We start from the raw sequence: 12,227 nt of genomic DNA, 5'->3' as shown, positions 1-12,227 counted from the left end.
GGGGAGGAGGAAGCTTATGAAGCCTGGTTTCCTTCCCCTCCTGATTGACCCCAGCAGCACACATGAATCATCCACAAGTCCTCCCCAGGGATACACCAGCCAGAGCCTTCTTCTTAGGGGAGGCCAAGTGTGGCAAATTCACTCCCACTCAAGGGATGGGAGGAGTATTGGTATGTTCATTCAGTGACTGCCATAGAAGTGAGGGTGTGCAATCAGGGCCGTCTTAAGGGTATCCAGCGCTGGGGTGCAAAATCCCTCCGGCACGCCCCCCCGCTTGCTAGGCGCCATTGGAACGGCGACTAGCAAGCCTGCTGTTGCGAGGGGATGTGGCAGGAACAGTACACCAAAAGGAGCCCTTTCGGGCGCTGCTCCTGCTGCCCTCCTCGCCTGGGCGGGCTTGCTAGGTGCCGTTGGAATGGCGGCTAGCAAGCCTGCTGTTGCGAGGGGATGTGGCGGGAACAGCGCACCGAAAGGAGCCCTTTCGGGCGCTGCTCCTGCCGCCCTCCTCGCCTGGGCGGGCTTGCTAGGTGCCGTTGGAATGGTGGCTAGCAAGCCTGCTGTTGCGAGTGGACGTGGCAGGAACAGCGCACCAAAAGGAGCCCATTCGGGCACTGCTCCAGCTGCCCCGAACATGAGCAGCGTGCGGGGCTGCTGGGCGTCCCAACCCAGCGCCCCTGATGAGGAGGCGCCCTGGCGCACCGCGCCACTAAGCCAAATGGAAAGGACGGCCCTGTGTGCAGTGACCATAGAATTCAGTTAGGATCAAAATTCAACACTTTAGGAAACAGCTCACCTTGGTCCAAATGTTGCCCAATTCAGCTCAGGATCTGGGTCTCCTTTGTTCCTCCTCTCTACTCGTTAGGTATCGGGAAAACAAAAAGTCAACTATAACTTTTTCTCCCTTTTGGCAAAAGTGGATGGAAGTTACAAGGCATATGAACCTTTCCAGATTTGATTCGATTTCTTAAAAGCATGAAGGGAGGAACAGTTTTACTTTGGGGTAAAACTGGATGGAATTTGCAGACAAAGTCACCCTTCTGAGGACATGAATTCTCCTAAATTTCCCAAGGATTGCTGCATGGTTTTCCCACAAGGACATTAGTTACAATTATAGGTGAGGAATCCATCTGCCCTAGTGTTTTGTGAGGAATTGGTCTGAAAGCTGCAGACATGAGAGAAGGTAAGAAGCCTACCAAATTTCAGTTGAATAATTCCAGTGGTTTTTGAAATTATTTGGGGGACAACTATAGGTTTCATTTTCTGTGAAATAATTCCAGCCGATTTCAAGTCACAAATGAGCTTTCCTTCCAACTTCTCCCCACTTTGGCATTTGCTCCCCTTTCCCTCATCCCCTCACCCTGGCATTATGGTAAACTAGAGATATTTCTTACAGTTTCAGCAGACACTTCCCTAAAACATTTTTTAAAGGCTCTGGATCACAAAGGCACCACAAAGAGGTTCAGAGGCCCCTGCTTGAACTCATACAGATCCCGCTTTGCTTCTGATAAGCCAGTGGTCCCTCAGAGGCATCTCACTTCATTTTGGAATTTGGGATTCACTTGAATCCAGTGTACACCCCTTATATGAACAAAGGAAACTGCCTTAATTGGATGGGACTAATTATCTATCTAGCCTAAAAATACCAGTTCCAACTGGCAGCAGCTCTCCAGATAAGGAGCAATTTATGTAAGGTCAAAATTAGGCCTTCTGACATCTACTCAATAGTTCTTCTTTAGACAGGCTTTCAGGAGACAAGTGGTTGTTGTTGAAGAGGGGTTTTGAAATAAGACAGGAGAGGAAAATGTGTTTGACCAGAGTGTTATGACAAGATGTTAAGTGAGTGTGTGTGTGTGTGTGTAATGAAATAAAAGAAGTTTTTTTTTGCCTCAGAATCTGAAGCCAAGACTACTTGACAGATTAATAAGAGCTCCTGCTGCCAAAGAGCACCATACACAAGAGTGGCCAGATTCAAAAGAGGACAAGGCTTGTGTTCTGCAAACAGTCATGCAAGCTAAAGCTGCTGAGATGTCCTCTTCTATACAACTATTAGAAGTGCAAGGGCGAGGGATGGGGAAGAAATTTGATTAAGAACTCATTTAAAGGTGGGCCTGCAAAATTCACATTTCCAGAAAGAGCAAAGGGATCTGTCAAAAGTCACAATTCTCTGAATTTTGCAATGCAGTTCTCCAGTCAAGTAATGTGCACAAAAATGCATGTATACACTGGTAAAGTATGTGTACAAATGTGTGTACTCATGAAAATAAACAAAAATGCAATACATATGGGGAAACTAGTTTGCAAAACAGTGTATATTAAGAGAAATTTGCACTTAAATGCTAATGTATTTTCATGATATTTTCTTTAAGTATTTGCAAATTGCTGCAAAACTTAATTTAAGGTTGGAAAAATGAGAAATGGAGAGAATCTAAATTTATCTATCCCTAGCAGGAGCCCTGTCCAGGGGTGAACGTTAGTAATACAGTGGTACCTCGGTTTGCGACCGCAATCCGTTCCACGGAAGCGCTCGCTTGCCGAAGCGCTTCTGTGCTGATAGAGCGCTTCTGTGCATGCACACGCTGCACAGATTGCATCTGCGCATCCGACACCACGGAACCTGGATGTAAACACTTCCGGGTCTGCAGCAGTCGCTCACTGAAGTGGTCTCTCGCCGAGGTAGTCGTAAACTGAGGTTTGACTGTATGGACCCCTGAGTGAGGACAAAATTTGCTGCCCCCCATAAATATTTCTTATTTTCACAGTAATTCTTTTTGATACAGTTTACCTGCCTATTTACCTATAAGTTTACCCATATAAATGTAGGTGGTTATTATGATGATTATGATGATTGCTACTACGACTATTACGATGTGCCCTCTCGACTCGGCACCCTGTGGGGGGAATGTCACCCACACTACCCCAAATCCATGTCAAGGAATGGCGGAGACCCCCTCCCCCATCCTGACCCTTCCAGGGGGGAGGAAGAGGAAGACGGTATAGATTTACAACAGGGGTTTGAGGGAGGTCACAGCTCAGAGGCAGATGAGGTGGAAAGTTGGGAAATCATGGGAGAGGAGGAGGGGAAGCCCCCCCCCGGGGGGCGGCAGCTGATGGACACAGTGTATTTAGAAATCATTCCAGACCCCTTCTCTCCCAGAACCTGGCAAGCCTTGAAAGTAGGAGAGCAAAGAGCTCAAAGACAGAGGGCACATAGCAGCACCTGCAGAAGAGATGATGAGAATGACGAATGAGAAAGTGGGAGAGATGGGGGGGTGGAGATTCCCTCGGGACAACACCATTATCCAAGAGGCTGGGTTCTAGACCCTCTCTCTGTAAAGACTGAAATAAAAAAGGACGGTAAGAAACTTTTCATTGTCTTTATACTTTCCTGGGCAACCAGCCGGGAGTCACTGGCAGCAGTCTGACAATCCAGTGCTACCCTGTCCTTCCTTCCTTCCTTCCATCCCTGCTTTTATCACTCCCTCCCCTTCTTCCTCTTTTTATGTTGCATCTTGTCACACATGCACTACAGACAGCCTGACCCTAATCCATCTCTACTGAGTAGTTCACAGTAGTCCTGTATGGTGAGGGTGAAGGTGGAGAGTTGGGAGAATCTTCTGGGGTGGGGGAGATATATATTCCAGTTCAGATTTTAATGCTTACCTAATACTAGGTGAGGGGTGCGGGTGGCGCTGTGGGTTAAACCACAGAGCCTAGGGCTTGCCGATCAGAAGGTTGGTGGTTTGAATCCCCACGATGGGGTGAGCTCCCGTTGCTCGGTCCCTACTCCTGCCCACCTAGCAGTTCGAAAGCACATCAAAGTGCAGGTAGATAAATAGGTACCGCTCCAAGCGGGAAGGTAAACAGCATTTTCGTGTCCTGCTCTGGTTCGCCAGAAGCGGCTTAGTCCTGCTGGCCACATGACCTGGAAGCTGTACGCCGGCTCCCTCGGCCAATAATGCAAGATGAGCGTCGCAACCCCAGAGTCGGTCATGACTGGACCTAATGGTCAGGGGTCCATTTACCTTTAATGCTAGGTGAACTGAAACACAGACACCCTTCAAATTCACACTTCTCCAAATGACTCTGGTTTTCCAAGTGCCCTTTCCTAAATGGAAATCTTCCACTGGTGTATTTGTTCTTTGTTCCAGCATTTCTACTGAATAAGGCCAAATGATGGTCCTGCAATAAGCAGTTTTGTGATTGTTATTTTTTGACAAAGAAGGAAATAACAACAACAAAGAGAAAAGTTAAAAAGTGAAAGGAAAAAGCCATTCAACTCACATTAAGAATATAACAGCCACCACCTGCAGGTCCAGCACCATAATTACAAATTATGTAACGCAAAGAAGTGCAAAGATTAAAAATCCAGTGTTGTGATATATAAGAAACAAGTTCAAATGTAGCAAGGGCAGTGAGCTCCTCAGACCATTACATAATAGAAGTTGGGTATTTATCCTTGCAGGCTCAAAGTACAGTATCATAGCAACCACAAGGGCTTGCAAAATCTACCTTCGTTGTTCTTCTGTTAATCCCCATACTACAGAAATGTAATTTAACAGTAGATGAACATCTGCCGACATTAAGGATTTTGCCAGTACAAAATTCATACGGAAAACAGCTGCAGACCAGAAAGAATGTATCACTGGACACACCCACATTGTATGCCTCAGTGGGGTTTTTTCAGTATTACACCTCCACAGTGCCTTCCAGAAAAAAACATTGTAAAGTCCAACAGAGTTTTGTTGCATCAATCTCAACAGCTGCTATGGGGGTAGGGTGGAACCATGGTGGGGAAAAGAAGGGATTTAATCCTTTCCTATTGTGATAGGTCTGGTCCAGGTGGCAGAGAGGGCTTCACCACGGTTCATAGCTGCCAAGTTCCGGCCTGAGAAATAAGGGACTGAACCGGAAGTAGCAGACCAGAAGTAGCACTGACGCCATTTTGGAACTGGGCGGAGCATGCTCAGAAGCTACTTTTGATGCTGCTCTGCCCTGTTCCAAAATGGCCGTCGTGCCAGAATAAACCGGAGAAAAACAAAAAAAAAACCCATTTTTTCAGCTGGGAACAGCCAGAAAAACGGGGGTTTCCCGGGGAATATGGGAGACTTGGCAGCTATGCCACGGTTACTTCCATGTGGAAAGCTCACCCTCATTTGGTTGGCACCAGCCTTCTCCCTCTTTTTCTGTGCATTCTCTTAAAAAGATATTCAAACCGAATGTGCTCAAAGCACTGTGCCCAAATCTCTCTGTCACTTTGGATTTATCGTGCATCTGGTTTTGTCCCCGCTTCCCACCCCAGCCACCACCTGCAGGTCCAGCACCATCATTACAAATTATGTAACGCAAAGAAGTGCAAAGATTAATAATTCAGTGTTGTGACATCTTTGCAATTTATTATCTCCCATGTACGCTGAACTGAGGACATTGGGAAGCTGTCATTGAAAGCATTAGCAGGAGAAAATTAGAGCTTTATATCGATTGCTAAACATGTGTAGTTTATCAAAGAGTGATGCTCTAATTTATGCCTAAGGGTAACTTGCAGCCCCTTATTAGCCGTGCATTGGTAATTAAAATTACACCAAAGGTTTTGCATCACTGCTGCCGCTTGGCAGTTTCCAATTGTCTCAGCTTCCTTGAGTCTTGCAGATGCAGGAGGCTCATTCATCCCAGCCATGAGAATGTGATTATCTCCTTCCACCCTACCATTCCTCAGCAAAAGGGGAAATATACCTAGGAAAAGCGGAAGGCAAATAACAATGGCAAAAAAATGCCCCCATGTTATCTGCTGACTCTTGTATTTATCTATAGCTCCTGGACAGGGTGCTAAACACAGGCCTACAGCAGGATTTATGGGGGGGAAGAGAAAACACAGTTTAGGTTAGGAATGAGGAATCTACAGCTTCCTGGATCCTGCTGCCATGCTAGATGGGAATAATGGGAGTTGAAATTCAACATCTGGGGAGCAAAAGCTTTGCCCCCTGTAAAGGAACAGTGCACAGCTAATTCACAGCACCTGAATGCAACATATCCCCAACACATGAATGAATCTCCCCAACACATGAATGAATCTCTACCCAGGATATAGGACCTCCAAGTCGCCTCTCTTATTTACTGCATACGTCTCTCTTAGACAGAAGTATAAACAACTAATAAAATGGAAAAGACAGAAAGACGAATGAAATGCCTGGTGCAACAAGAACACATCCTGTTTTTGGCGTACCATATCAGGCCTACTGGAGCATGAGCGTAATGGGCCGATTTGCACTATTGAACCCCAACAAAGGAGAGTGCACCACCTACCGAGATCATCCATTTCTGAATGGCTCTTACCCCCCAGAAAGTCCTTCCTAATTTTTAGTTGGAATCTCATTTCTTGAAAATTTTCTACTGCTAGAGCTTCAGACAAGAGTCTGGGGGTCCAGGTGGGGCTGTTTTCATCCCGTTGCATATTCCACTCTTTTGGAGACACTGTCAGGAGAGGTGGAAGTGAAGGGGGATGCAGTTAACATGCATCCCTTTGACTTCAAAAGACAGGTCACTACCTCTGAGTAGTGAAATATAGGATTGTGCTACCAATTGCTTTATTTCCAGCTTTTGTCATTTATTCGGAGTGGAAAGCCAAGCACTGAAGGAGCTCTCCAGGTTGCCATTTAGTTGATCGTTTGGAAGCAACAACAATAAAAGATTGATCAGGAATGAAGCCTCAAATGGATGAATTAAGTTGGCAAAAGTTTCACCAAAAGAAGAAGAAGTTTGATAAGGAAAGTGTAACACGCCCCACCACCTATTTGGGGGGACTACAATTTAAGAAAATGGGGGAGTTAGTCCAGAGTTGTTAAGCTTTTTGGGGGGTGGTTGCCCTGAGCTGTTGAGCTTTTGGGGGGGAAGAATGCCGAAAATCACTCACCCGACTCACAGACACTGACAATCGCACACATCGCCGAAGCCAAGAAGCGTCTGCCCACTCGCTGCCAGTAGCCGACAGTTGCCCGCCCAATTGACGCAGCAAAAGCCAATCCAAAACAGCCATTGCCACAGCCACCAATCGCCCACCCAATTGCCACAGCAACAGCCAATCCTAGGCTGCCCTTGCCACAGAAACAAATCACCCACCCAATCACCAGTGACAAGTTGCTGCTTGCGCCAGAAACAAATTGCCTGTCCCCCCTCTGCACTATCCGTGTATAAGATGACCCCCGATTTATTACATTCTTTTATTACACCTCGTCTTATACATGGAAAAGTAAGGTAATTGTCTTGCAATAAACACATTTGAGAAATGAAGAAAGAAAGAAGTGCATGGATTGTTGTTTTGTGGAGAGAGTTGCTTTCTGGTTAAGTGGATTTTTTTATTTTTTTGAAATAAGTAAACAAACCCTGCCCTTCCCCCAAGTAGCTTTGATGTGCTAAGACTGCCTACATTCAAATGACAGGAGGGAGTGTTAAGAATGATCATTTTAGGGGCCATTAATGCTTGCAAACACACTGTGATGCTTACAATGGCTTGCTGCCGGCAGACCATTTAATACCAGTGGTTGGTTCTCCTGGGGCTCTGTGAAAGAAAAGGGGACAAAAGATCTGTAGGTGTCCATGGGGTAAAACCAATGCCTTTTCCTATCAGTTATTAACAACTTATTCCAAGGCTGAATGTCATACATTATTTTGCCAACCACTTTGGTTTAAAAAACTCCCCCCCCCCTTTTTGAAACAATGTTTCAACATGGGAGAAGCTGCCTCACACCAAGTCAAAGCCTTCATCCATCTTCATTGCCAACACTGACTGGCTGCTGCTCTCCGGGGTTTCCAGCTGGGGGTCTTTCACAGCTGTACCTGGAAATGGCAGGAATTGAACCTGGGACCTTCTGCACGCTAAGCGAATAGCCAATAGTCAAAGGCTGTAGTCCAACAATATCTGAAGAACAGCACCAAGTTCCCTGTCCCTTCTATGCTCTGCAGGGGAAGCTTGGGCCCCCCAGATGTTGTTGAACTGCAACTCCCATCATCGTTGACCAGTGGCCATGCTGGGGGTCTCATAAGGGCTGCAGGTTCCCCATCCCTGTCCTAGAGAAATGATGAGTGATTTCTGCTCCCCCCCCAAAAAAAGTCTAAATACTACTGAGAAGTTTGCTCAGTATGAGCAGGCTTACATAGTTTTGTGGATAGGTATGATCACATTCCCCGTGTTCTGTCGCATGTTTATAGTTCAATGGGATTTCTCTGCTCTGTTTCACCTCTTTGTTCCAGAATATTTACGAGAATATCTAAAGTTAATTCTGAATTTGGATCATGTGCAGCTTCAGTTCCTTAACTTCACTAACATCTCCCCAACCCCCATATGCAACAAGGGCACCTGTGGTGAGATGAGGCTGCCCTCCCAAGATTGATGTATCTGCTGTTTATCTGGGCGGGGCTGGGATGGGGAGAGGAAGTAGCAGACTTTGGGCTGTGAAGTGTTGGATTAAATGTTAGATTCTTGCATTGCAGAGGGTTGGACTAGATGACCCTTGTGGTCCCTTCCAACTCTACAATTCTATGATTCTGTGTTACACCTTGGGAAGGGGATTCATTGCATGTTAGAACAATTAACTGTACTTGAATCTCAGTATGAATGCGGGCAGTCATTCATTTTCCACTGTGCAGTGGTTAGAATGAAGAGTTCTTATAAGTACACCTTGTTCCCTCTGGGTATTTTTGTGCATATTTTGACATTTTTAGAAAAAAGGATGTTTTGACAAGGAGATCAGCCTTACATAATGTCCTAAATGTAGTGTTTGATGTTTGAATGTTCATTATTTAACCGATTAAAGGTGCAATCCTATTCACAATTTCCTGCCGCAAATCCCATCGGGACTTACTTCTAAGCAGACACACAACAGAATGCCAGAGAATTCTGATGAAAATGGATGCACAAGGGGAAATTGCAGAGCTTTGCTTCCATGTATCATGTCCAATATGGAACTCAATCCAGAAAAATATTGTTATTGTTGTTGTTTTCAGTCCACAAATGATGTGTAATTGATGATGTTTCCCCCCCATTAAACCTGCAATCCCTTTGCATTGAAATGGTATGGATATAATTACATCATTGATCACATTAAACTTGCAACTTATGTATATAATTGCATAAGTGAGATGAATAAAATAGTATATGGGAGAAAAGGAACTGTGTCAGAATGGAAACAGTGCTGATTGTGCTGAAGACAGTTTCAGAATGGAAATCTTTGTCTGTTAGCATCCCTAGACTTGCTGGAGTCAGGGCTGGATTTACCCCTCAGCCCAATTTATCCAGCTCTCAGAACTCTCTCCAGTCCACGCCCCGACTTCTTAGGCCACACCCCCTCATTGACCCTGTTCCATTCCCTTTTAAGTGAGTGAAACTGTGGCGATGCCTCTCGTTTGCCTGGATGGCAAACGAGGAGGTTTGTCTGTAGAAAACTGACTTTTGCATGATTGAAATATATCTGTTGGAATATATAGAGCCTGTTGGAAAAGGTTCTTTACTCCTGCTATAACGGAAAACATGTGTTCCATTCTGGTTATGATTGCAACGGCTAAGGAAGGACTGGAACATGTTGTTGTTTAATCTTATGGAATAATTTATTTAAAACCATTTGAACAACTGGAATATGCCTATGATTAGTTGGCCAATGTCTTTCTTTTTTAAGTATGCATAAAAATCATAGTTGACAAGTGTCATCTTAAAATAGGCATTCCCTCTTGTGGGGGAGAGACTAAAGTATATCTCTTCCAAGATGGTGCCCTGCTGTGACACATGGGAGCATTTAAAAACAAAACTCCCTCCTTCCACAGACCCTCTGGTTTTGCCTTCTCTGCAAATTTAATTCATTAAACTCATAGGGCAACATCCAACTAAGTCACACTCAGACTAGAAATCCACTGGAATCCATGGGTTTGCTGTTCATTTCAGTGGGTCTAGTTTGAGTATGGTTAATACTGGATATCAACCATACAGTTTTAATTTCTGCTAGATCTGAGCTGAAATTTCCCAGGAGACATTTTATATGTTTCTCTTCCACCCCTTCTAGAAAAAAACAAGGACTCTTGGGGGGATCTTTTTAAAATATTTTATTATTTATTTATTTACAGGTAGGTAGCCGTGTTGGTCTGAGTCAAAACAAAATAAAAAAAATTCCTTCAGTAGCACCTTAAAGACCAACTACCGTAAGTTTTTATTTTGGTATGAGCTTTTGTGTGCATGCATCTGATGAAGTGTGCATGCACACGAAAGCTCATACCAAAATAAAAACTTAGTTGGTCTTTAAGGTGCTACTGAAGGAATTTTTATTATTATTATTTATTTATTGTATCTATACCCCACCTCTCCTCCAAGGAGCTTGAGGTGGTGTACATGGCTCGTGCCTTCTTCATATTTCCCCCACAACAATCCTGTGAGGTAAGTTAGCTTGAAAGACAGTCACCCATTGAACTTCATGGCTGAATGGGAACTTGAACCCTAGTTCCACCATTTTTTGGTGGCAGCCACTTACCCCTCTGCCCCTCGCCTGCCCCAATGCCCTGGAATGATATAGTATTGGAGCCAGAACATTGTGGAGAATGCAAAATTGTGACCACGCTTCCAGCACAGTTTCTCCTGCTACTGCCGCATAAAATTCCAGTAACCCCCGGGGGGGGGGGGGGGGTAGGGGAAAAATAAATACACTACTGCTAGTGGTGAGTCCCACCCCCAAGATCAGTGGAGAATATCTCCCCCAGAGAAATTTGATGAAATATTCTCCGTTCACATATTGGGATGGACATGTGAGAGCTCATTCACACCTAAAACCCCTAGTCTGTCTGTCTGCCTGTCTATCTAATCATTGCAGCCTTTCTGTATGATGGTCTGAATGAGGCTGCATGAATAATACTAATTATAACTCAGTTTCAAATAGGCTTAATTTTAAAATAAGAAAGTACTTATGGCAGATTTCTGTATTACATTGAGGAGGGGACTTCCAGGTAATGCATGTTCTCCTCTACTTTGAGTTCTTGAAAGATGTGCTGCACATAATTCCAAATACTGAGGTTTGAGGTGTCATTTTGATGTGTCTCTTTCTGTTTGTGAATTGGACAATGTTCCATAATTGATTTGCATTTTAATGTAGAGTATGTTTGCACTGTACGACAGCCCCGCTTCGTGATTAAGGCATAGATGCAAATCCAAAAAAAGACTGGCACTACTTGGGAGTCCAGCTTGTTAAGAGGAGACTGACAATATTTCTGACATGATTTCTGGAGTTGAGCCTGTCAATAGCAGCCAGGCTCAGTTTCTGGAGTCCAGCTCGTTAACTACAGGTATGCAGTTTTATGAAGGAGTCTAACTGATATATGACAGCCTGATACAGTCTCATGAGGGCAAATCAATAGCGCCATATGTTTTGTGGGTTTGGGGGATTAATAACGGTAAAAATAAAGCATACAACATGGGCATACCCAGAGAGCTGACAAGCAAAACTAGTTAATAGGCCTCTTGATAACAAAAACAACACAAGTATTTACAGTGGCGTACCAAGCCCAGGCAGTACCCGGTGAGGTGCTTGTGCGGCACCCTGTACGGACTACGCATGCACGGGATGCCACACATGCGCAGTCCATAAGGGTGCCACTGGTGTGCAGTGGCCTTAAGGGCTGCTGCACGCCAGCAGCACCCCGTAGCCTTACGAGCTGCCGCTCGCGCATGGCGGCCATATAGGCCACCGCCGAGCAGCACCCCAAGTGTCTCCCCCCTCCAGGGTGGCACCCAGGGTGGCTCGCTCCCATTGCACCCCCTTGCTACGCCCCTGAGTATTTATACCTCTCAGGTTGCAAACCATGGAGCTTTCAGTCTGTTTATGTCCCTGTATCAATACCCCTTCTTACTATTAAGAACACAGAAAGCTATCAAAGACAAAGAAATCCATTAATTCCTCAATGATGGCGTTACTCGCTCTGAGCACCTCCCCCCTCCTTTCTAGCAACAACTCCTGCCTCTTCAGTGTCTGCCCATGGTCTACTATCTCTGTGCCCTTTGTTCTTGCACTCTTAATGAATGCTGCGTTTTGGGAGAAGGGGGTCGTTTATGCCATCCAGTGACATGTAAGCTGGCTGCTCTGCCTCCCCTCATCCTTCTCCTAACACCTCATAACTCTGCTGTTCGCCTGTCTCTGAGCTGTTCTCTTCCTCAAAGCCCTGCTGTAATTTGAGACTGCCTTCCTCTTCTGTGGAAGCTA

This window comes from Zootoca vivipara, chromosome 15 (assembly GCF_963506605.1).
Source record: "Zootoca vivipara chromosome 15, rZooViv1.1, whole genome shotgun sequence".
Lineage (NCBI taxonomy): Eukaryota > Metazoa > Chordata > Lepidosauria > Squamata > Lacertidae > Zootoca > Zootoca vivipara.
This window is presented reverse-complemented; position numbering follows the sequence as displayed.